Below are 24,629 nucleotides of genomic sequence, written 5' to 3'. Positions count from 1 at the left end.
GCATAAAGTCTTTCCTTATGCAATTTCGATGGTTAAGTCTCTATATCTTTAATATTTAATTGATTCTGTTGTTGTTGTGAGGGTTAAAGGAAATGATAGCAGTACTCTTCAAAAGTAAGATGCTTAGTCACCCTGGTAATTAAATGTAACTTCTATTCTGACAGGGTGGAGACTACTAATGGGCCAAAGCATACTGCCAGGTTTGTGCAGATCTCACAAGAAACTTTCTCCTGTCATCTCGGTGCATATATTTGCCAACCTTTAAATAGAAAGGTTGTAGCTCTGCTCTTATTTTTTTCTTTTTTAACATATAAACTTAAGGTCTCCCTACGTCCATTCACATGAAAATTCACAAGTAAGCCCCCTAGTATAGCACGGGCACATTCCATTCAATTACTGGCTAAGGCCAGACAACACAGCCCGAATTCTTGTCCTCAGTGGATGTTAATATGTGATAACATGTAAGTGTGTGTGGCATAAAATGGTGTAACACAATTTATTGGCATTGAAGTGTCACGGGTAACTGTGCTTATGGTAGTAAAAGCTCAGTATGAAATTCAAAGTCAAAGATTGGACTCGCCATGCAAAACAAGGTAAATTGTGCCTTCTGAAGCTGAATAGACAGAGATGGGCCCTCAGGCTTATAGGTTTCTTCTTGTTTTCTAAGAGCATCAATGAGCATCTCATTAATGTTATAATTTGAAAAGTGTTTTCTGCCTCTAATAGAAGATTTAGACTAGCTGAGGAAGCTATCATTGGTTCCTCAAATTGCAGGGTTACAAATTAAAAAATGCAAATTGTTTCATATTGTTAATGATTTCAACTTTGAAAGAAGCCATTTCTACTCTTCCTTTCGTTTTAAGTAAATACGTTTTAAGTGGATAAGTTTAAGTAAAAAAATATCCTGAGATTGCAAGGTAGCTATTAAAAAGTAAAATACTGTTATTATTTGCAACTCCTTATTTTAGGGAATCAGGATTTTTTCAATATTATGCAACAATATTAAAAATTAACAACAACAAAAGGGAATAAATTGGAAACTAAAGTTATAGAAGCTTGCAGCTGTCATCTGTAACACTGATTTCAAATTTCTGTGTTCATCACAAAGCCTCACTGTTCTTTTTGCTTGGTTTTATAATTCAGCATTATACACTGAAATCTAACAAACATATTAACAAAATTTTTCTTTACCATTTTTATATATTTTGGTTTCACACAAGATTGTGTTTGAAAAAGGAGCTGATATGAAAAAAAAAAAACGTAAATCATCAAAAGGCAATGAATGACATTTGTACCTGTGGCTGTTTATTGCTGTAGCTTCGTAATGCCTAAATACAAAAAGGAAAAGAAAAAGAAAAAAAGAGTTCTTGTGGAACTTTCCCCCCACACAATAGCAAATACTTGAATATAAGTAATATGATGATGATACATGTAATCTTCCTCTTCTTTTTCACATGTTTGGAGTCAAGTAGGCAAAGAGCTGGAGCAATCATTGACGTGACATGTGTTTACATATGTGGATCAGGGAAGAAGAATGGGGTAGAAGGAGTTTCACCCACCAGTGATAATGCCTTTCCCATCAAGTGCTCTCTGATTCAAGGGAAGGATTGTGCTGTGGTAGACGGGGCATCGGTTTATTACTCAGAGGGATTTAGGGTCAAAGCCCGCATGCTTATTATTAGTGGGGCAACTCTGAGTTTACTCGCTTCCATTTCCTCAAGCATCTTTTATCTGCCAGATGGCAATATTCACCTGAGTCTATCAAGATGCCTTTCTGTCTCATAAAAAATAACATGTAAAAATCACCTGGCCCCTAAGTGTTCAGTAAGTAGCTTCTGCCCTCTTCTTGGGACCTTGCAGAATGCTGACTATTCTGCTCCAGTCATAGGGATCAAAGTTCTTTGTCAGGAATGGACTTTCCAGGTGAGAAATGTGACCAACCCTGTTCCCAAGTGTCAAGGAGAGGCCTTTCCAGAAATCTAGCTGTGTGTCCTCACCCTAACCTCGTTAAGCCCCACATTAGTGGCCGTCTGTGACCTGACCTGATCCTTGAGGTGAAAGAACACAGGAGGTGGGAGAGAAGGGGCTAAGAGAAAGATAGTCTCCTCAAAGGGCCAAGGCCATGGAGAACAAAATGGCTGCTCCTCAATGATTACAAATCATGAATCATTAAGCCCTGGAGAATTTTTCTTTTGTTTAAATTGAAGTCAATCTTTTCTAAGTATTAAATGGGGCACCTTCTCTTCACATTTAAAAGCAAGCATTTGCCACTTCAGCTGAACAAATTATATAGGATTGAAAATAGTATAGCTGAAAGAAATGTGGAGTTTGTAATTAGAGTTCTCTCTCTCTCTTTCTCCCTTCTCAAAGCAAACAGGAACAAACTGAACTGAAACATGGTTGTTTAAAAGGCATAAAGGTTGTCATCCCCCTGTGTTCTATCTTTAGTCTTGCTTTCTTTGTCTTTCTAAGACACTGAAGATAAGTTTCCCCTATGTATAGAAAACATGAGCACACCCAGGGAGCAGCAGTGTCACTGTCTCGGCATCACTGGGACAGTCCTCTGCCTAGGGGATCAGACGTCAAGCCACGCATAGATTCCTCCTTTTCTTTTCTACAACTCATGAACTTGTAATGTGGCTCAGGAACAAGATGGATGCTTAAAATATCAAGGAGAATTCTGCAAACGACATTCAATTGTATTCAGAAGGCTTGGAATTCGGTGAAATGGAAACAAGATGTTTCAGTGAACCGAGTACCAGAGTTAAGACTGTGAGCTTCTTGAGCTTTACAGATATCCATTTCATGTTCCAATGATTGTGTGTAAATCTTTAGAGGAAAAATTAAATATTTCATTAAAAAAAAACAACCCAGGAGTTTCTGAAATCTCTTTTGTGAATCCAAACCAGAGTAGAGACCATGTGATTAAGAATTCAAATGAGACTAAAAAAAAAAAAAGATTGTCGATTTTATTTTCCCTCTTGCTGGTGTGAGATTTTAAAGATATTCCATCCTGTCAAAGGATGGCATTAAATGTACTTAAAGTATCAACATAAACCTGCCTCTTCACATCCTTCTTATTCTCATAGTATGTTATCTGATCTCATTTCATTCACCTCACCAAGTTTTATTATGGCATGTAGGTTAGCATTTTTATCAGTTTATCTTTTGAAAATGTTACAATTAATTCACATTAAAACTCTACTACTAATTCAGTACGTCAAGATTTAGAATTTTTTAAAGATTCTCACTAGCATTCATCTTAAGCCTACTTGTGGCTGGCTATATTTTTTTAAAAATGTTCGAGAATGTTTACCTCATTTAAGCTTTGTTAAATTTATTTTACTGCCATCATTTGCATCAATAACATGCTAATTGAAAGGGATTTAGTCTTTAAAGTGAATCTAGATTAAACTTTATTATGTTTGTTATAGATGAAAGTTTCTGAGACTGAGTCAAAACTTAAAATATCTGGATTCAAGTTCTGTTTATGTCACATATTGTGTGCTGAGTCTTATACAATAATTTAATTTGCATGAATATCAGTTCACCATTTATTAAAATGGAGGTAAAAAGAAATACTTGTCTTAAGAACCACCCAGAAGATTACATCAGTATAAGTATAAACTGTACACAATCATTATGTCATTTTTATCATCATCATCACCATCATCATCATCATCATCATCATCCCTGCTTAAAAATAATTCAAATGAAAGAGGGTAAGAAAGATCCAAATGGATCCCCTATTCTGACACCATGGTACTTGGCACCACGCTGTAGATTGTGCATGTGTTGTGCCACTTGAAGTCACAGCAAGACCTCTATTGTCTACATTTAAATTTATATCTGTTATATGAAAATACATTGTATTTCCAACTCTGGAAACAAAGGAACAGAGAGAGTTAAGTAACATGCTCAATGAATTTGTTATTCAGGTATGTTTCATGAATTAAATCGATATTTATTGAGTACTTACTATGTACCAAGCACCCTTTTAGGTGTAAGGATAGAGAAGTGACAAAACCTCTGCTATCAGCAAGCTGACAATGAATTGCCTTCTTTCGAATTCTAAATCATTGTTTTCTCCACTTCACATTATGCCAGTGTGTGCTGAGGTGGGGAGATGTTTCTCCTCCCCTTTTTTCTCCATTTCCTCTTCCCCTCCTTCTCTCTCTCCTTCTCTCTCTCTCTGTGCACAACTCACATAGAAAGTAATAGCTGGGCAGCAGCATACAAGCATAAATGTTCAAGGTCCCTGCCAGGCGCACTGTATCCTCAGGGTTCGAGGCTGCCCAAGGGCTGAGGTGATCAATACCTGACATACCTATAGACTATTTGTAACAAACTGGGTTGGGAAGCTACATTTTCTATAGCATAGTCAATGATTCAGAAATTTCACTAATTTTTATTTGCTTCCTCCTATGTTAATTATTATTGCATATATAGAGCATACAATTCCTAGTACTATATACATAAAAGTACTAAGTCGATGGCAATGAGAGATAGTTTATACTTTCTATCTCTCATTGCCATCGACTTAGTACTTTTAGTAGGTCAGTAAGAAAAAGTTAAAACAACTTTTGCTGTCAGCAGGCAAAACTAAACAGGCATCAGAAATAACATTTAAAAAATAATGCTATCAAATCATTATAGCAGAGTAAAACTTAGGCATTAATGCAAAGTAACCAAGGAATTTCTTAAACTTAACACCAGTTCAGAATCAGAAATGGACCCAAACACTGTGATCTATGGTATACAAACTATAGGTTTCTACATTCTTGACTCTTGCTCTTGTCTTGGACATTATAACAAACAAGCAGCCCGGATACATGAAGAGGTAGATCAGCTCATGTTCAGGCGGACTCAGGAGTGAACATCACTGCTACATATAAAATGGATACAAATGGCAGTCAGAGGGCGTGGGAGAGAATATATAGAATGGTCCTCATGTGCTGAAAAATAGGCTTGAGGTCAGGAAAACATGTGCCGGGCGCTAGGTTGGGAAGACTACATTTATCAGGTATGTATTGCATGGAGAACGCTCTAGGAGGCAGATGGGTTTACCAAGCAAGGAATATGCCTTCAAGTAGAACATGATCTAACAGAGCAGTGCGAGCCAACTTGATGTGAAAAAGAAATAATAGCAACAATAGGACTGCAGGTAAACGGCACTATTAGGAAACAAACAATCCAATTAAAATATGGGCAAAAGAACTGAATAGACACCTCGCTAAAGATCTATAGATGACAAATAAGAATATAAAAAGATGCTTCATATCGTATGTCATTGGGACATCTCGAATGAAAGCAACAATGAGCTATTACTACACACCTATCAGAATGGCCAAAATCCAGGACACGGACAACACGAATTGCTGGTGAGGATGTGGAACAACAGGTACTCTCATTCATTGCTGGTGGGAATGCAAAACGTTGCAGCCACCTTGGAGGATAGTCATACTGTATGGGTGCACCTATATGATATTCTGGAAAAGGCAAAACTATGGTGACAGTGCAAAGATCAGGGGTCTGGGGCTAGACGGATGGAAGAATAGATGGAGCACAGGGGATTTTTCAAACAGCAAACTATTCTGTCTGGTACTCTCATGGTGGACACATATCATTATACATTTGTCAAACCTATAAAATGTACACCAGAAAGAATGAACACTACTGTAAACTACTGGGTTCAGTTAATAATGGTATGTCAATATCAATTCATCAGTTATAACAAATGTACCACTCTAAAGCAAGGTGCTGATAAGAGGGTACACTGTGATTGTGGGGGTGGGGTAGGCAGGGCATGTGAGGACTCTCTGTACTTTCCAATCAATTTTTATGTAAACCTAAAACTGCTCTAAAAAATTAAAGTCTGTTAATTAAAAAACAAAATGAAACTGCACTGTCAGCTGTTTAAGGTTTCCCTCCAGATGGTTCCAGATATTGGCTAGCGCCAAGTGGAATGAACCAGAGAAGATGTCATCAAGATGACTCCCAGCCAGGGTTTGAAAGACTAGAGGTGACTGGATTGTGGGTCAAGACCAAGAAGGGCACATAGTTTTCAGATGGAGATGATGGCACGGGTAAGTTTTAGAGGTGCAATGCAGTAGAGAGAGTGGTCAGCAGAGTACTGCGCTTGAATGTTGCATTCAAGCAAAGGTCACGAGTTAGTAAATAACTGGAGGTAAAGATTGGAGATGCTGAACTGTGATTAGGAGTTTAAAATGAAATCTGAAAGGGGTCACTCCAGACAACTGGGAAGGGCCATGATGGAATTGAAATGTTATACAAAGAGAGTCTCTGCTAGGTCCAGGCCACGCTAGAGACATGAGAGACAGAGACCCCACTAGGTAAGGTTATGAGTCATCAGCACTGAGGAGAGGAGAACAGAAGTTACAGGGAATCAATGAGAAAGTAAAATTTCTAGGAAAAGACATGGTAAGCTGTTTTAAGGAAGCCAAGATGCAAGAGTAATAATTTTCAAAAGTCCTGACTGTGAGGAGGGATCCCAAGAGCATAACTCTACCAAGTAGAGTTCCTAGATTTCTTCACATTTAAATTTGAACATAGTTAGGAGCGGGGCAGGAGGTCTGCAATGGATATCAGCAGAAAAGAGCAAAAGAGAGGAAAGAGACCAGACACATACAATTAATTGGTGAAGTCGGAGAATTTTTACTGTTATGTCCATGCACTGGAAAACTCAGTACCCATAAAAATATTTTAAAGATCTGTACTTATTAACAAGGAAGGATGTTCACAATATATTGCAAAGTTAGAAAATAAGGTTCAGAAAAGTGTATCAATTATGATTCGATTTTTTTTAAAGCTCCATGTATTTATTTATATAGGTATGCATAGAAAATATTCTGGAAGGTAATGCACTCAAATGCTGATAATGGTGAACACCTGTGGGCAACAACATGGCAAGCTTTTTATATTCCTACTGTGTATTTTCCTAACTCCTCTTCAAGCCAATGACGATTACTTGTCAAAGACTAATTTTTTTTTTAAATAGAAGAGTTAACACTCTTTTTTTCAAGTTTCCGATAATGTTCTTGTGATGGGTAAAATAGCTGGTGCCTTACTCAAAAGCAAATGCTCTCTTTAGATCAATGTGGTGCAGCCTCTCATTACATGAAGTACTTCAACATCCTGATGCATAAGGGCAAAAAGAATGAAAATTCTAAAGAACTGAAATGACAAAAAATAAAAAGTAAGGAATGGCAGAAGCAGCAAGAACAGCAACAAAAGAAAATGGTGTGGGAAGAGAGGAGACAGACCGCTTCATATTCCCAGCACTTATTTCCCTGCCTCTGGAGGTTTCTTGATTAGTCTATTTTAAAAATTGTTATTGTGAAAAAAAAAAATCCTAAGTAAAAATAACATTAAAATGCACAAGATAAGCAGAAACACCCCATGATGCAAATTATTTATGAAGATAATGTAGTAGCGTGACCAGGAATTAGCATGAATCGCAGTTACTCTATAATCAGAGAAACGCATGGTCCAATCATCAATGTTGGATTTTAATATTTGTTCTTACCCATCAAAACTATTGTTTTACCTACAGAGGAGGGAGTGGTAGTGGTGGTCCTTGGGGTGGGGAGGGGCAGTATAGAAAACGGGCATCTCAGCAGAGAGTTTTTAAAGACAAATTATATCTACATCTTTCCTAAACTAACAATTTCACCTTGAAATCTGCTACAGAAAGTACCTTTAATCAAAACCATCTGTTTGGAATTCTCCCTTTCTATGGGCATAAATTCACTAAAGCTACTTACTGTAGTTGATTATTTAGGCATATCGCTATTATCTTTCTCATAACTTTCATTTTTCTTGCATTAAAGTAAGAGTATGAGAAAGCCAGAAAAAGAAACAAAACAGTTTCTTTTAAACTTTATTACCTGCTAACAATGCTGTCCAAAGTTTAGTAGGGTAAGAAGCTGAACTACTGCCTAAAAGAAGACTAACATTGTCTATTATTCATGTGTTTATTCATGTGTTTTTTGTTTCTTAAAAAACAAGGATATGCTCTTGCTAAAGACATTTAATTTCTGTTTCAACTTAGTGACCACTGAGTATTTTAATTCTGTTTACCTACGAAATAGGGAACTGTAGCAATAATCATAGAATAACAGTGGCAACAACAATATAAATCATCATCATATTTTGTCTCCTATTAGCCTCAACAGTAACATCACTGAGAATAATAAACTCTGAGGCTAGAGCCTAAAGTAATAATTTAGTTAAAGACCAATAAATTCATTTATAAAATAATAACCATTACCTTTTAAAGGGGGAAGTACTATCAAACTGTTATCAGAGTAACTTCTGTTTTCAAGGGAGTCACTGTGGAATTAATGAACAGTCACTGAAACCAGTAAGTGAGTGTATGTTACCCCTGGGCTATGAATTGTTAGCATACACTGAAGTACACCATTACAAATCAATGCAGAGCATATTAACCAAGGAAGTCAAACCTCAGTCTCCATTCTGAGGGGATTGCTGCAAATAATGTGCTAAGTGAATACATGCATTTACAAAATATGCATGCCAGATATTGGAAGTACTTAGATTTAAAGCAAGCAGACGTTCTCATTGTTGCCTGAGAATGTACACTGACTCGTTCCTCAGCAGCAAGGGTGGGAAACAGTAAAGTATTTCTAATGCAGAAGTGACTTCTAGAAAGCAGAAGAGACATAGAGGGCCATCCCATTGTCTTGCTTTTGACTAGAAGAATGTTAAATTTACTTAGATTGATGCTGGATAATAGAAAATTATTTGAGATGTTTATCCACCCACTTGGCCCAAGTCTCCGCACCTAAAACATAGGAAGGTAGATTTGAAAATTTCTAAAATCTTCCAAACTGTTCAGTGGATAGTGTTGCTCTTTGGCCACCTAAAACTTATAGAAAGGCAGAATTTCGAGATTCGTTTGCAGATACAGAATGGGCCGCCATTAAATGCCTGATGAATGAATGAATGAATGAATGGCTTATTTCGAGTTGTCTGTATGTGACATTTTACTAGGGCTTGATAAACTAACAGGAATTATACAAGTGTCTTGTCCTTAAGAAGCTTCTATTTTATCAGGTGTAGCAAAATAAAAATAAGTAATTTTAATTTGGTGTGATAGAGGAATAATGCAAGGCTATGAATAAGGAACAGATGTAATAGGGAGCAAACCATGAAGAACTGGGGTGGCGGGGCAGAGAAAACTTCCAAGATAGGATCTGATTAACGAATTCACACCAAGGTGATAATATCTTATGAGTGGCTTCTGTCCCAGGGTTATTTGCATTTTAATAGAAAACAAGGGGAAGGTTTTGCTCAGTATTGGAAAACTGAACTGTTATTCGTGCCTTTCAGGTATTAGGTGAGAGAATGACAGAGAAGATACTACTGGGCTGAAAGTCTACCTAGTTCTGTCATAAAAAAGGCTCAAAAAGGGGAGGTGCATGTCTTCCTCAAGCAGTCTTATCTAGCAAGGACATAGAAAGGTCTTGAACAGATATTTGCACACACACGTTCACTGCTGCATTACTCACAACAGCAAAGACGTGGAAGCAACCCAAGTGTCATTGATGGATGGATGGATAAACAAAATGTGGCATGTCCATACAATGGAATATTATTCAGCTTTAAAAGGGAAGAAAATTCTGACACATACTACAACATGGATGAACCTTGAGGGCATTATGTTAAATGAAATAAACCAGTCATAACAGGACAAATACTGTATGATTCCACTTATATGAGTTAACTAGAGTAGTCAAATTCATAGAAACGAAAGGTAGAATGGTGCTTGCCAGGGGCTGGGAAGATGGGGCACTGGGAGTTAGTGTTTGAAGGATACAGAGTTGCAGTTTGGAAGATGAAAAGCATTCTGGAGATGAATGAAGATGATGGTTTCACAACAATGTGAATGTACTTAATGCCACTGAACTGTACTTGTATATCTGAACGGTTGAATACATTGAACTGAAATTCAGTACAGTATATTGAACTTAAAAGTGGTTAAGATGATAAATATTATTTTATGTGTATTTTATCACAATTAAAAAAATTGGGGAAAAAAAGAAAGTTGGTGAAGTATATCATAGCTTTGAAGTTTATATTCAAAGTTAATTAGATTATTATTTAGATTAAGTTAATAGTTACATGGAAAGTTATTGGATAGAAGGCAGAATGGGTAGCATGCATTTATTAGGTGGGCAGTTGTTTGGTTTTTAAAATGTTTGAAAAAATGATGCCTAAAAGAGCTTCCCCCCGCTACAGGATCAGCTGAAATTAACACCATTAGAAAAATTCAATCGTTGGGTCTCCAAGCCCTTGTTAAATGCAATTATCCTGGTCAAGGTCTCTATCAACTTAGGGTGTCTTTATCAGATTGCGTTTCTCTACAGGTCAACCAAGGTACATGAATTGATTTGAGGCCTTGGGAGAGGTGAAAGATTAGATCTGAAAGGGGAGAAGAGGAAGATGAGGGGACAGGCAGAACTGCTGAAATCAAAGTGTCAGAAACTTCTCCACGCCACAAGTCTTCATACAAGCTTTGCCCTGCTTTCTCATTCCAACAATCTCCTTTCTATTTCAAAGATTCCAATCAATAGGAAAAAAAAATCACAACATAAAACTTGAAGAGTTTTATCAGAAGATAAACATGGCTTCTGCTAAACAATGTTCAACTGTGGCTACATATTTAATCATGGAAACCTGAGTTTTAGTTTCATAAACTGAAATATGGCTAGTAAATTTAAGATTGAGACGTAATAAGTGAATATATATGCCTTTGAGCTCTGCACTTCTGGGTTTGCTGCAATGAGTAGCTTAGGTTTGAAGAATCCGGATCTGTGAATGATGTAATAGATAAGACAGAGTGGATCAGAGGGGCTTTAATACCAAGATAAGTGAAAATTATAGTTCACAGCCTTTGCCCTTACTATAGAATAAGACTGGAAAGCCAGCTGCCATGTTTTCTGTTGCTGGGCTGCTTTCAGTAGAGCAAACCAGGGGTCCGTGTGTGTGTGTGTGTGTGTGTGTGTGTGTGTGTGTGCGCGCGCGCGTGTGTGAAGTGAAAATTATAGTTCACAGCCTTTGCCCTTACTATAGAATAAGACTGGAAAGCCAGCTGCCATGTTTTCTGTTGCTGGGCTGCTTTCAGTAGAGCAAACCAGGGGTCCGTGTGTGTGTGTGTGTGTGTGTGTGTGTGTGCGTGTGCGCGCACGCGTGTGTGTGTTCGTGTGTATCTGTGAGAGGGAGGAATGTGGGGAAGAGAGATACTCTATTATTATATCAGGAGAGTATGCATAAAAGAAAAGAGGGGGAGCCACAATATTCTGACTTGGAATAGCCTATCTTTCTTTATAAGATACTCAGAACACTTGGCAGGCATTACTTCAGTTGCCACACCATCCGTCAGACCTTAGATTACAATGACTGCCTCTGTATATTAATCAAGGAGGCCATTAAGTATAGTTTCCGAAAAAGCTCCACTTTTTGAAACTTCACTGTATTATTAAAATTTCAAAACAAGCAATTAACAGGAGGTGGTTTTGACCGTGGTGTTGGCTTTAACTGTGTACTTATGTGCCCTGTAGATCAACGTGGTTCCATTGCTTACGTTACCATAGAAAGCACAGGCAGGTAAGAAAAGGAACTTACAAAACCCAGTGAAATAATACACAGGTGGCGGAATACACCTGCATCTTCGCCCCGCTTCTAAAAATAAGAAGATTCTATTTTTTCCTCTATACTCGCTATATGTTGAATAGGTCGAGTAAGTATTTATACAAATATATTATTTTGATTACTATTTCATGTAAAACTTCATGTAAGGTCATGGGTTTGTACAGAAAAACCTGGGTAGTTGGACATTCCTTTAGTCACGTATTCTGCTGAGCTCCCTCCTTCACCTGGTACTGGTTCTAGACTGTGAGCTAGAAGCAAGACCAGACTGAGCACAGCAAACCATATCTGCTTTCAGTATCAAATGCAATGAGTCAGTGTTTATGCGATGATCTGCTATTAAAGCAAATAAGCAGAATCAGGAATTCCAAAACATGCCATGTTTTCATTTCCATGTCGCATGATCATGAAGCTTGCCAAATTTGGGCATTTTAAATTATGAGATCCCCTATCACAAATTTCTTTATCAGTCTTCCACATAATTGTTTAACTAATACTCTGATAAAAATGTCTAAAATACTTGCTGTTTCTCAGCAGCAAACAAATGCCTTTAGCCTCTGGCCCAGCCCCGAAGTTCCTCAAACCCTTTTCTGTCTTTGAAAATGAATCCCACTGAGGTAGCAGTGCCTGGTGATCACACCTGGCACACATGGGAGCTAAGCCACCAGCCCCAGACAATGCAGTGTTATCCTTGACTGAATTTAATGTTGACAAAGCACTCTTATCAGTGAGCAGAGAGTGAAGCGCTAATATGGCCAAGTGTCCATCTCACAGGAAGTGATTTATGAAAGGCTGTTAAAACTCCTTAAGTGGAGAAATTGTAGAACTCTGAGTTACAATAGTGGCCTGTGTGCCCCCTATGGAGTATGTTCTGGGGTTTTAGTTTTCCTTTCTGTCTTCCTCTATCCCCTCGATTTCCACTTATTCACAATTATATGGTTAGGGAAGGTGTCCCTCAAGGCAAAGAGGGCAGAAATCAGAGGTCCCTCCTGGCAGCCTGCACCACCCTGTCTACACGCCTCAGTCATTTTTTACTGAAAAATTTTAGGAAGAAAACATGGCAAACTATTATCTACTTAATGCACATTTAAGTGTCCCCTTCCCCAACTTTTCTTATCTATAAAAGGTAGCTTTCAACATTTGAGTTATAACCCCGAGGCCTGAAAAGTACCCGGCTACTCCCACCCAATATCATGCAGTTTCAGTGACAACAAACTGGCTCCCAAACGTACCGGTGAAAACCACAAGTTCTCACTCTCGGTGACTTGAATTAGTGAAATGAAACAGTCATTTCTATTTTAGTATTTTTAAAGAGTTATACTTAATAGTACAGTTAAAAGGCCAGTTCTTGAAATTAATGGGTGAGCACCGGCCTCATCCGAGGTCAGAGGAGAATTTTTGGGGGGAGCCCGAGAGTCCTTGCGACACACAGTCTACTTTGAGGTCAGAGGGAAACCTGCTAGAAAGAAAGGAGTCTTCGGCTGGGGTGATACTATAACGTTACCTACCGGGAGAAGACACTCTGAGAGACTGTTTTCAATCAATGCCTCAGTCAGTATTTACAGAGAACTCCCGGGACACGGGAGCCTGAGAGGGACCCACTGAGGAGTGATAGCCAGACCCAGCTCTCTCACATGTTCCGAGTCCTTCCGGCAGATTTCCACACGGATAGTGCCCGTGACCTGAGCCTCTCTCTCTCTTCTGACACACCTCGAGGGCCCCCACCCTCTTTTCTGGTCACACTGTTTAGAAAGCACAAGTCAACTTGGAACCACCTCTCAGCTGTGGCACTTCTGTCCTTGGGACATCTCTTTGGAAATGTCCCTTAACTGTCTAGGCTAACACATGCTTTTAGGCTTTTGCCACCTACCCATGGTTCTATGTATCTTAACGATCATGTCAACATCCTGCTTAAGATCTGTCAATGACTCTTCTGTCTTCAAGATAAACCCCAAACTTCTCAGCACAGCATACTGAAAGGACATTTCACGATCCGGGTCTTACCTGACACTTCTTGCCTGCTCTCTTCTGGCCACTCTGGCCTACTCGCAGTTTTTCAACATGCCATGTTCTCTCTTACCTCTGAGCTCGGCACATGGTGCCCACCATGTAACTAAAGTTGGCATTTCCCCATCCCTTGAATCTGTGACTTGCTTATTTGGCCAAAGGGAAATTAGTAAACACCTTTGTAGCAGAGGTTGAAAAGCACTTATGTGCTGGAGTTTGACCTGTCCTGCTGCCCTTGGAAACCCCGAGATTGCAATATTAAGGAGTCCAGACTCGTCTACTGGGGGATGAGACACCACGTGGAGCAGGCACAAGGTGCTCCAGCTGAAGCTCCCCTCTCTTTCAGGCCAACCAGCCTTACAACACCTAGACATGTGAGTGAGGTCATCTTACACCAATCAGTGCCAGCCGAGCTGGCCAGACTAGAAAAGCCCAGCTAACTCACAGAATCACAAGAAATGATGTTTGTTGTTTTAAGCCAATAAATGTTGAGGTGGCTTGTTACACAGTATGTGCCAACTGATACATTAACTTTCTTTCCTGGTTGTCACCTTCTAGTCTCAGGATGACAGCTTTCCTGACCCCAGAAAATGCCATACTGCTTTGCATCCAGGGCATCCTGTGGGTTCCACTAAAAGAGCACCGGCCACAGTGTAAAGGCGTTTCCCGTTTCCTCAACTCTCTCTAGTGACTGAGAGCTCCTTTAATTGTTGTGGATGCCTTCCATACAGCACCCACTCTGTAAATATTTGCTGAAAGAAGACACAGGAATGTATATACCTATCTTCTGGCTTTTTCTATCCTTAATTTCAAAGAATTAGACTAGATCATTTTTATCTATCGCCATCTAGACATGCTAACCACATCAAAATGTATTTTAATGTATTTCTTTTTTACAGTTCCACTCATATCAATAGCCTTTGGGAATCTCCCTATTCTTTTTATATTCTTCTTATATCTTCTAAACTCATGTGCCTTTCAGTTTGACTAACAGTAAAAAATTCACCTAAAATTCCAGGGCCCTCAGCATATGCACATGGATAATTCTGACAAATGTTGTCACCTTCACCATTGTAATTACTCCACTATATATGTCAACGAAGCAGAAGGCTTTAACAATACATACTACATTCACTGTCAATGCAATGACATTGACAGTTAATGACAATTCATATTACAGAGAAAATGTCTCTCCAAAGAGACTGGCAAGTTGCAACTGACAGTTAATGACAATTCATATTACAGAGGAAATAGCTCTATAAAGAGACTAGCAAGTTGCAACTGTTCACCTGTTGATTTCGGCAACACATCACGATAAATTTTGTTTTGTGAAATTTATCATCCTAATAGCATTATAGCTGCCACAGTTACTAGAGAGAAATCACTGGGCTAAAACTTAACACACATTTCATTCTCTCAACAATTCTGCAGGGTAGGTATAATCAGACCTACTTTACAGATGAGGTAAATAAGACTCAGAGAAGTTGGGCAATTTCCCCAAGGACACACAGTTAATAAGTGGTAGAGCTGGGATTTGAATACAGAAGTGATTCCAAAAGCCTCCTAGTTGGACTAATACCTTTAAATCTGATTCTGTTAAGTGGAAGTGATAACTTTCTTCCCTTGGAAGACAGGGAAATAGAGGAGCAGAGAAGAAAGTAGCTTGCTGGTGGTCTCAGATGGGCAGGAACGGAAAGAGAACCTAGGTGTCCACTCTTAGCTTGACGCTCCTGCTCCTGAACCAAGCCCGAGACATCTCCATCTTCTCCTAAGTTATTAATATTTAGATTCACACTTACCACTGTGACTGACAACAACAAATACAAGAGGGAGGGATAACAGGTTCTTTCTATTCTAGGTGTGCTTCCAATTACTGTATATATAGATAGGTTGTGAAAAGTATGAAGCATGAAGTTCATGAGACCTAATTGGGCCATCATCTGCTTTACCAAATTTCTTTTAAAAAAGCAACTATCAAACCTCGAAAAGGATTTTAGTCTTCCAACTTTAACATAATCCGCATTAGCTATATTTATCATTTATATCAATATGAGAACTGTCTTCATTGCCTGTGCACCATGAGGAATGATGAATATTTACCATTACGTATTGAATTATGAGTTATATAATGACCTTAAAAATAACTCTACTTCTCACCTAATAGATATTTATTGTTCTAAGAACACACATTGTCTGTTACAATTTAAAAGCATTGCAACAACTTAAAATAATGACCTGTTGGGCATACCAGTCCAACAAAACTGATTTTTAAAATTTTACCTAAGAACATCTTGGAAAATATAGGATGTTCTGAAAGTACAAACAACTATCTTGTTGAAATATCATTTCTCTTAATTCTAGTCCCAGACCTTCAATATTTATCCTTTCTCCAAGTATAGAAGAAGGAATCGGTATTCGTTGAGTATATAAAATGTATTGGAAATGTGCAGTCACACCCTAAATGGCTTCCCCACCATGGGGATGCAGTTACACACAGTTATCTCAGCTAAGTATGGTCATTCCGTGGAGCAAATAACAATAAGTCTCTGAGACAACAAAAATCCTTTTAGTAATGAAACTTAAGGTACTAATACTATTTTATGCCATTTATAGGTTTCAAATATTCCAGGGGCTATCCATTCATCAGATGCCCTTGTTCCCCATCTCCCAACATGGTTTGTAGGCAGATCTGCCTCTAGTTCTTTCTCTATGAAAAATGACCTGACATTCCCATGCAAACACTGAAAGAAACACTCCTAGAAGAAAATGTCAGCCAAAGACACTGGCTAGGGGCTTCCACAGTAAAGTGGCTAGAAAATAAAGTCCCCAGGACATCCAATGTCGATTGACTGCCCAATTTTAGACTTAATCTAGGCAATGCCAACTAGGTTAGGGACTTTAAGATAGAATCCTCAGCCTTCCAATATTTTTGGATCCAAATCAGAAAAGGGGAGAAAAGTCATTTAGTGCCAGTTAGATTTGACATAAAGGGAGGAGGAGAGTGATTAAAAAGAAGAGGGCACGGTAAACAGTGTTTCTTTTAAATGCTGGGTACATGGATTAATTACTGGAGCCCAGTAAGAAAGCTCTAGTTACACCAGACTGCTTTCCAGCCAGACCCAGCAATAGGAAAAGAAGCCAAGATCGACTGTAGTGGTGTTTCCCTTCATTCTCCCCTCTCTTGACCTCTGGTTTCTCCCAAACACCGATCCATGTCCCCAACTCTGAATGCCAACGCTGATAAACAACCCAAACATTAACTCGAGTCACAAGAAAAACTGATACCATCTAATGTTCTGAGATCCGCCTAACATCCTGGCCTGGCAGACTCCACGTGCTGCCTGGAATATCCATTAACCAGCCTGTTATTCTCCATAGGATGCTATCTATACCACAGAGACCACGTGGTCCACGATCCTTAGTGAGTGACACTCCTACAACACTGATATCTTCTTCCAGGAGGCCTGCCCAGATGAAGGAGATGAAAAATCCTCTTTTAGCAAGGTGACTGCCAACTCTCTTCTGATCCACTGGAGGCCACCTTCTTTCACTGCCACTCCTTTGCTTGCCTTGAAGGAAGTGTCAGCCAGTAGGTTGCTAGGACAACTGGCATCATTGCTGGGGCGCATAAATAGATGGCCAGCAGAGCTGAGAACCTGGACTGCAAACTCTGATGACAGCAACAAGATACCAATTGGCAGATAATCTGCTCCGCTAAAGGCAAGTGACAGACTAACATTATCCAGTGGATAGAGCTCACCTGACATACTACCCTTTAATCTCCAGTTGTGCTTGATGTGCTGGTGACAGAGAAGGGGCAAGAAACTCACTTAAGATAAATGCTGAATAGCTCTATTCTGAATTATGTGAGCTGGCAGATATGCAGGAACCAACTGACGTTTGTATATTTAATTTACCTGAATGTGGGGGGAGGCTGTTCATAAGCAGAAGCAGGAAGGCCAGAAACAGGCAGAGCAACTGAGGTTGCCAAAGGAAAGGGAAAAAATATCTGCTTGTGCAGGCGATAGCTGTCCCCTTTCTGAACAATAGCATCCTAATCTCATACCCCCTCTTCCTGGAGAACAAAGAAGAAAAGGCAAAGGAGCCTGGAAAACTAGGGCTTGCCATGGTAGAAAAAGGGAACAATCTCTGTGCCCAGTTTTCTTTGTTCTGCAAGAGTAAGTTTTACAATGCTTATAATGGGGAGCAACTCGTAGGAGCCCCAGGCATTAAGACTGCCTGTCAAAGTCTTGGATTTTAGCCCTGGAGAAATTACAATTTTTCAGTTCTATGAAAGCTACAAAGGTTTGAGAAGAAAAAAGCAAAATGAAATGAAGAGCAACCTAATGGAAATTTTAGAAAACGATTTTAGCAAGCGTGTTTTCATTTCTAGATGTGTAGAGCACAGTGCCCCGATGTCTGTGAAGATGGCTTATGTACTGAATGAAACAGGTAACCCAGCTCAGTCCTGTGCAGAGCTCCTAAGAAGTGAATTCTGCTGGCACTGTGGGCAAGTCCTATACTAGTGCCAGACACTTGAAGCTGGAACGGAGATGTCACAAGACATTGTGTGATAAGGATACTGGTGAAAAAAGTGAGATTTAGAGGTGGAAGAAGGTCAGAGTCCAAAGAGCATCATGAAAGAACTTGTCTGAGTTTTGGAAATAAAAAAACTCTAAAGGAGATTACCATTTGCATCCCATTAATATTGCCATTTTAGGGGATTCCACTTAAGAAAGTTGTTTGAGAATGTACACAGAAATAGAAAAATGACTGGAAAACTATCTTCCTCCAACATAGACCGCAAACAGCTAATTTTAATTCTCGCCTAAAAAGCACTTTATACTTGTTGAAAATTACTTTTTCTGAATCACGTAACATACTTATTCAGGTGTCTGCAAAAGGTTAACAAAATCCTCAGGACATATACAAGATGGATTACCTCTTTCAATCTAAGGTTCCACCTAGTAGGATTTATTACAATGCTACCACTCGAAATTTAATATGAACATATGTTGGGAGAATGGTTAAGTGATTTTTCTGGTATTTAAACTGATTATTTTATACAAGTGAAAAATTTGGAGAACTAAAAGAATGAGATTATATTTCCATTATTTGTCTTTTTACATTAGTCCCAAGGAACAATTTATTTGCCGGTAAGAACCAACAGATTTTGTTTTGGCTTTATGACAAAACAATGTTATTTAGTTCCTATTTGTGCCTCGCTTCTGTAAGAAAGCAAAAGACAATCTTTTAAAGAAATAGTGAAAATAATTTGAATCCTATCGTATGATATGCTTTGTAAGAAGTGACACACATCAGTAATATTTTTATAAAGATGATGGAACCGACCAACCTCTGAGGTGCCCGATCTCTATGTGAAAGAATTTTCAGTGGCTTAATACTTTCCTTCCGAGGCAGCACTACTACCCAGTCATCCTTGTCCTTCCTCTCATGTGCACACTGACTCTTGAACAGTGAGCACTTCAAAGAAACACCACTTGAGAAATTCATTTTTAGTTTTGGGTGTGGTTTCTGTTCCAAGTTCAAGTTGAAAACACTACACTTACTAGGGTAGGGAGGCATCATTTATTTAATCATTTCTTTAAGTGGCCCACTTCTTGCTTCCACTTTTGCAGATAAATATGTAAAATAACCCTAAAGGAGGATAGTTCCCAGGTGCTACAAATGTTCATTCTAGGTTTTTGTCGGTGATCACACTGCATCATTTTTGATGGAAAGAAGTTTCTGACTCTGAGCCCTCATCCGCCCAGGCGCAGAAGCAGTTAAAGAAAAGCCTAGTTTTATCCTCTCACCCTCCTTTGCCGTCTCAAAGCACACACATGTATCAGGTTGAAATCCTACCTCTGCTTCAAGGCCTAATTGAGACGTTCAGCAGTCCTTGAAGTCTTCCCTGAAAACCAATCTCTGAGAACTTTACCCACAATCCCCTTCGGAACACCTGACTCATGCCCCGAGCACAACCTCCCACAGTGCTCTGTTAGTATCAGAGGACAGTAAATATAGACTATTCATCACTGTAATCCTAACAGACTTGAGCACACCTTGACACATAACAGCCTTTTAATAAATATTATTTATTTAGTGAATTCTAAACACAAGCAGAACACAAAAGCCTTTTACCTTGGCACTACTCAGAAAGCAGTCTGACCAGGCTGATCTTTTTCCTCACAGAACACGAATATCATAGAAGATACATGAACATCTTTCCTTCCACAATTTTGGGGTGTTCTGTGTGTTTTCCTTCTCTCCGAGATGCTGAGAGGAGGAGGCTGAGCATTTGGGGAAGATGATGCTGAGGGGAAAGGGTGTGCTTGGGATGTGCTAGGTTTTGCCAACCGACTCAGGAAACGGCTCTGACATCAACTCTCAGAAGCAGCAGCTTATGCGAAGGCCCCACCAAAGGGGCAATGGCCAGGAATTGGTAAGCCTGTTAATAAGAAGTCTGAGAAACAGAAAGAAATAGGTGAAACAGAAAACCCTGGAGGACTTAAGGCTACACAAGACCTCCCAGAGTATTGCATGGGATATAGTCGATTGGAGCCCTTACAATATGCTGGCCAATTTACAGGCTATTATTAAGGGCCGGAAAAAAAAAACAAAACTGTTTTTCTTCATTTACATAATAGTAAAATCTCCCCTTCTCTCCTGACCCCTTTCTCTACCTCAGGTTTTGTTGTTGTTGTTGTTGTTTATGATAGGGCTAGAGAATTTGGTATCACAGATGGTAAGTCTAAAAGGTACACAAATTGACAGACAGAGAGAAATTCCCAAATTACTCTTATTAGAGTGTATGTGTAGTTTTCTTACTCTGGAGACTAGAAATTCAGCTCCCATTTTTCAAAGCTTATGAAGACAGGATAATACTGTGCAAATAAGCACAGAGGTGTTTATTTCAGTCTTTCCATTTATTCTTGGGAATATGTGACTACTGCACTCAGATCAGTTATTCTGAAAAGGGGGTTGGTAAACACACAAAATTCAAGAAACCTTTATTATTGTGATCTGCAAAAGCAATGGAGAATGATACTGCCCTAAGACTTTTGTGAACTTGCCCTTTCACACCACAGAGACATTAGATGGACTTAATTTGTACTGGCATACCATTTCTTCATTCCCATTTGTGTGTCATTCAAAAGGAAAGAAAATGAAAATGATGCTATTCAGTAAATGATGAGTTTCTAGGTAGATTCAGCATTTCGAGCCTGGTTCCCACTTTAGGAATAAATGGAAACACAAATGGTGATAAAATGATATGATTACAAGACACAAAACCACCAAAACCACTACCTTTCACAGAATGCCAGCGCAGGCTGCTGACAAATAACCGATAAAGCAAACCACTCAAATGGAAAAGCAGAGGAAACATATAGAGTGCAGAATTTTTTAAAAAATTAGAAAATCCCCAAACTCTATTGATAGTTCTATAAAGCCTTTTTTTTTTCTTTTTACAAATTGTTTCCTTTCTCACATTTACTTAACATATCACAGACTTTTAATGCCTACTTCTAAAGATTTAAGGAAATAGATTAGTCCCTCCATGCCACTCCCTGCCCAATTCTCATCAGAACCATGTGTATGTCCCTTTTACTAATGGCTTAGGCCCATACGTGAGAAGCCCAGACATATATTTACTTTGTCCTTAGATAGTCACTCAACAAATATTTAAATATTTACTGAGTACTCACTATGGGCCAAGTAGCAACTTTAGATGTTGTAGATTCCCCAGGAAATCATAATCATAATCATAATCATCCCTGCTTTCATGGAACTTAAAGTCTAGTTGAGGAGATGAATGATTAACAAATAAATATATAATACATAAAGTGCTTAAAAAATAAAGTAGGCTAGAGGACACAGAGGGATGGGGTAGGTGCTATTTTATACAAGTCATGAAAGGCTACTTTGAAAAGGTAATTTGAGAAGTCCTATTTAATGAAGCAGAGAGGCTTAGGAAAAAAATACAAATCACTACCTCTTTGCTTTCATACTAAGCAATATTTGAGTATGAAGGTGGACAGTTTTTAAAAAGTAAATTTCAAAGATGGCTTATATTTAATTTTCAAAAAGACCAATGGGTGTGGATCCTAAATGTGAATGACTAAAACTACATTCTTAGCACTCAAATGAATACCTCTGATTTGTCATGTGGTGACTGCAAGGGTCCTGGGGGAAAGGTATCATGACAGTGACAGACATAATAAGTTTTTGTTTTTACCACAAGACTGTGCTAAACATTTTAAAAACAGTTATAAATTAAAGTTGCACCAAATCATTGACTTTTAGAATCCAAGCAGAGTAAAACGAAGGTCCAATCTGCCTCATCCAATACTGATTCTTTATGCAATATTAGCCACTGGGAGCCAGGAGAATCACCAGAACTTATTTAACTCAACTTTCTCATATTATTAATCATAAAATGGGACCCCTGAAGCATCATGTATAAAAACCAGGTCTCCTGACTCTTAGGTCAGTTTTCATTGTCATACCTTTCTTGTACAATATACCACAGCTTAGAGCCAGTTTGAGACACTTTGAGGAGCGAAGTCCATCTGTTAGAAAGACCGTGGCAGATTTAAGAGGCAGTTAATGAAACAAGTAGAGGAGTATTGCAGAGGTAATGAGTATGGAGTGCAGTCTGCAAGGACTGCTGAGGCTGGACACCACTAATTCAATGGCTGCCATGATTATTACTCAAATGTTCATATGCCCATAATCATAGCTCATCTATGTGCAAGCACACATTCTCTGAAAATCTCCTGCCTTTCCTATTGTACTGGCACAGGCTTTGGGGCACCCAGGACACCAAAGTAAGGGGAAAATATAAACTCAGTATTGTAAAAATGCACCAAGATTTCAAAAAAGTTACTAATTTCAAAATTTACTAAGAAACCTAGGAAGTTTCCCTTCTTGCCTCCACCACCCAAACAAATGCAATTTGGAAGATAAAGTGCTTAGCAGTTCATTAGAATTTAGTATTTTTTTCCTCTCTCTCAACCTACTCTGTTTATAAAAGGATTTTAAAATTACTTGAAGTTGGCCATGTGGTATCTTAAAGTTTACATTCAGAACGTCTTTGAAAACCTCACTTAATGTTTGAGGCTTGACATGGTTATCACATGAGCAGTTCAAAGCAATGGTTTAAAAAGAAAAAAAACCCCACAAGATTCAAAACAAAAGCCATCCTGATTATAGTAACTGCACTGCTCATTTAAATGTAACCTGAAACCTAAAGCGTTTTTCCGTAAGACACTTGTTTCCTAGGATATAAATGCAACAGAAAACATCACCAGAACTGTGTTCTAACATCAACCGGATTGGGAAAATAATTTGTAGTAAAACACACTGCTACTGTAACAGCCAAATATTAACAGTATCCAAAATTATTCTTTAATAGTGATAGAAACTTTCACAATAAGAGATGTTTTTTATTAAGTATTAAAATACCTTACACAATACTCTGTCCCTAATGGGGACCCCAAACCAAGATGTCAACTGATCGATAAGCAAGTAACATGGATAGATCTATAGACTCACGAAATAACTCTTCATGGGGTTTAGTGACTTGTCCAACATTGCAAACTTATTTGACCTTAACCATAGGATGAGGCATAAATTCAGATCACTTGATTCCAGGAGCTGTGTACTTTCCTCTGGAACCAGTGTGCTCATATGTACAAAATGGAAACATATTAAAACACCAGTATGTCCTGTTATCCATACACTATGAAGCACTGGGAGATACTGAATTGAATAAGCTTGTTTTATATGACTATTTAACCCATTCATATGGATAAATATGCATATTTTAATAAAAATTTTTAGAAAACCATGAAATAAAAAAAATTAGTGGAAATTTTTCTTTTCAATGTTAATGCTATTTCTTCCTGATATATGCCTCATATTACTGCATCTTGCTTTTCAAAATCTTTTGTGAAACTGGAAAAAAAATAGGTAATAAACACCTGGAAAAGTTTATTGACTGAATTATTAAGAAGCTGAAAATATATAGTCATTTATAAATAGACATATATGTGTATATGCATACAAACCAGTATACGTATTTATGTCTACATAGTATACACAACACACACACACATACACAAACCTAGTCGAGGCTGGCTCCTCATCTTCTAAAATTTGAGGGTAATATGCTCCTAGGCCATCCTGGGTTTCCTGTACCTGTATTCTTTCCCGGTCAAAACTCTTCTAAACTTTCTTGGTGACAGTCTATCAATGAGGTAAAATCTCCAGAAAGCAGAACTGGCCAAGCCCTTAAGTTTCATGACTGTTAAGTTCTTTGGAGCCCATACTGTCTCTTCAATTACTTGGTCCTAAAATTCCTCATGAAAGGTGACCATCAGTTGCCCTGCAAAAACTACTTTATAATTCACAAAATCCCAACCCAATAGCCTGATAAAAAAAAAACAACAGGAAATCAGCATCTCTTTTGAATAAAAGAAGCACCCAAAACAATTGATGATACTTCCACACCTCGGATTTTTGAAAGCCAGAAGAACTTTTCATTTCAATCAAAAATTTCACATAAATAAAAATAACCGCCCGTGTCAATCCTGGTTGCTAATCTCAAGCCTGGAGACTCTGATTCCCTACCCACCAACATAAAAGAATTGCGAGGCTACTCTAAACTTGATACTATTTAACTGTGCCAGGAGAAAGGGCGTTCCTCAATGAAAGAATCACTGCATTCCACTTTTATTCCAGAAGGAGATAATGAGCAGTGCACCACAGACGCTGAGAGAAAGGCAAGTTCACGGCAAATAAAAACAGAACCTTTCCCCTAAAAAAAGAAATTAATTGGATGATCACCTAGAGCTAACATGAACACCCCTTCATCACCCTGGCTCAGTTACAGCCAATGATTCACAACTCCTCGCCAGGCAAGCCAC

The 24,629-nt window shown here is 38.5% G+C and overlaps 1 protein-coding gene across 1 annotated transcript in view; it reads right to left on the bottom strand.

Moving 5' to 3' along the window:
- Positions 1-24,629, bottom strand: part of ATXN1 (ataxin 1) — a 311,366-nt gene that overhangs the window by 118,854 nt on the left and 167,883 nt on the right.

This window comes from Pteropus alecto, unplaced genomic scaffold, assembly GCF_000325575.1.
Source record: "Pteropus alecto unplaced genomic scaffold, ASM32557v1 scaffold121, whole genome shotgun sequence".
In the NCBI taxonomy this organism is placed as follows: Eukaryota; Metazoa; Chordata; class Mammalia; order Chiroptera; family Pteropodidae; genus Pteropus; species Pteropus alecto.
This window is presented reverse-complemented; position numbering and strand designations above follow the sequence as displayed.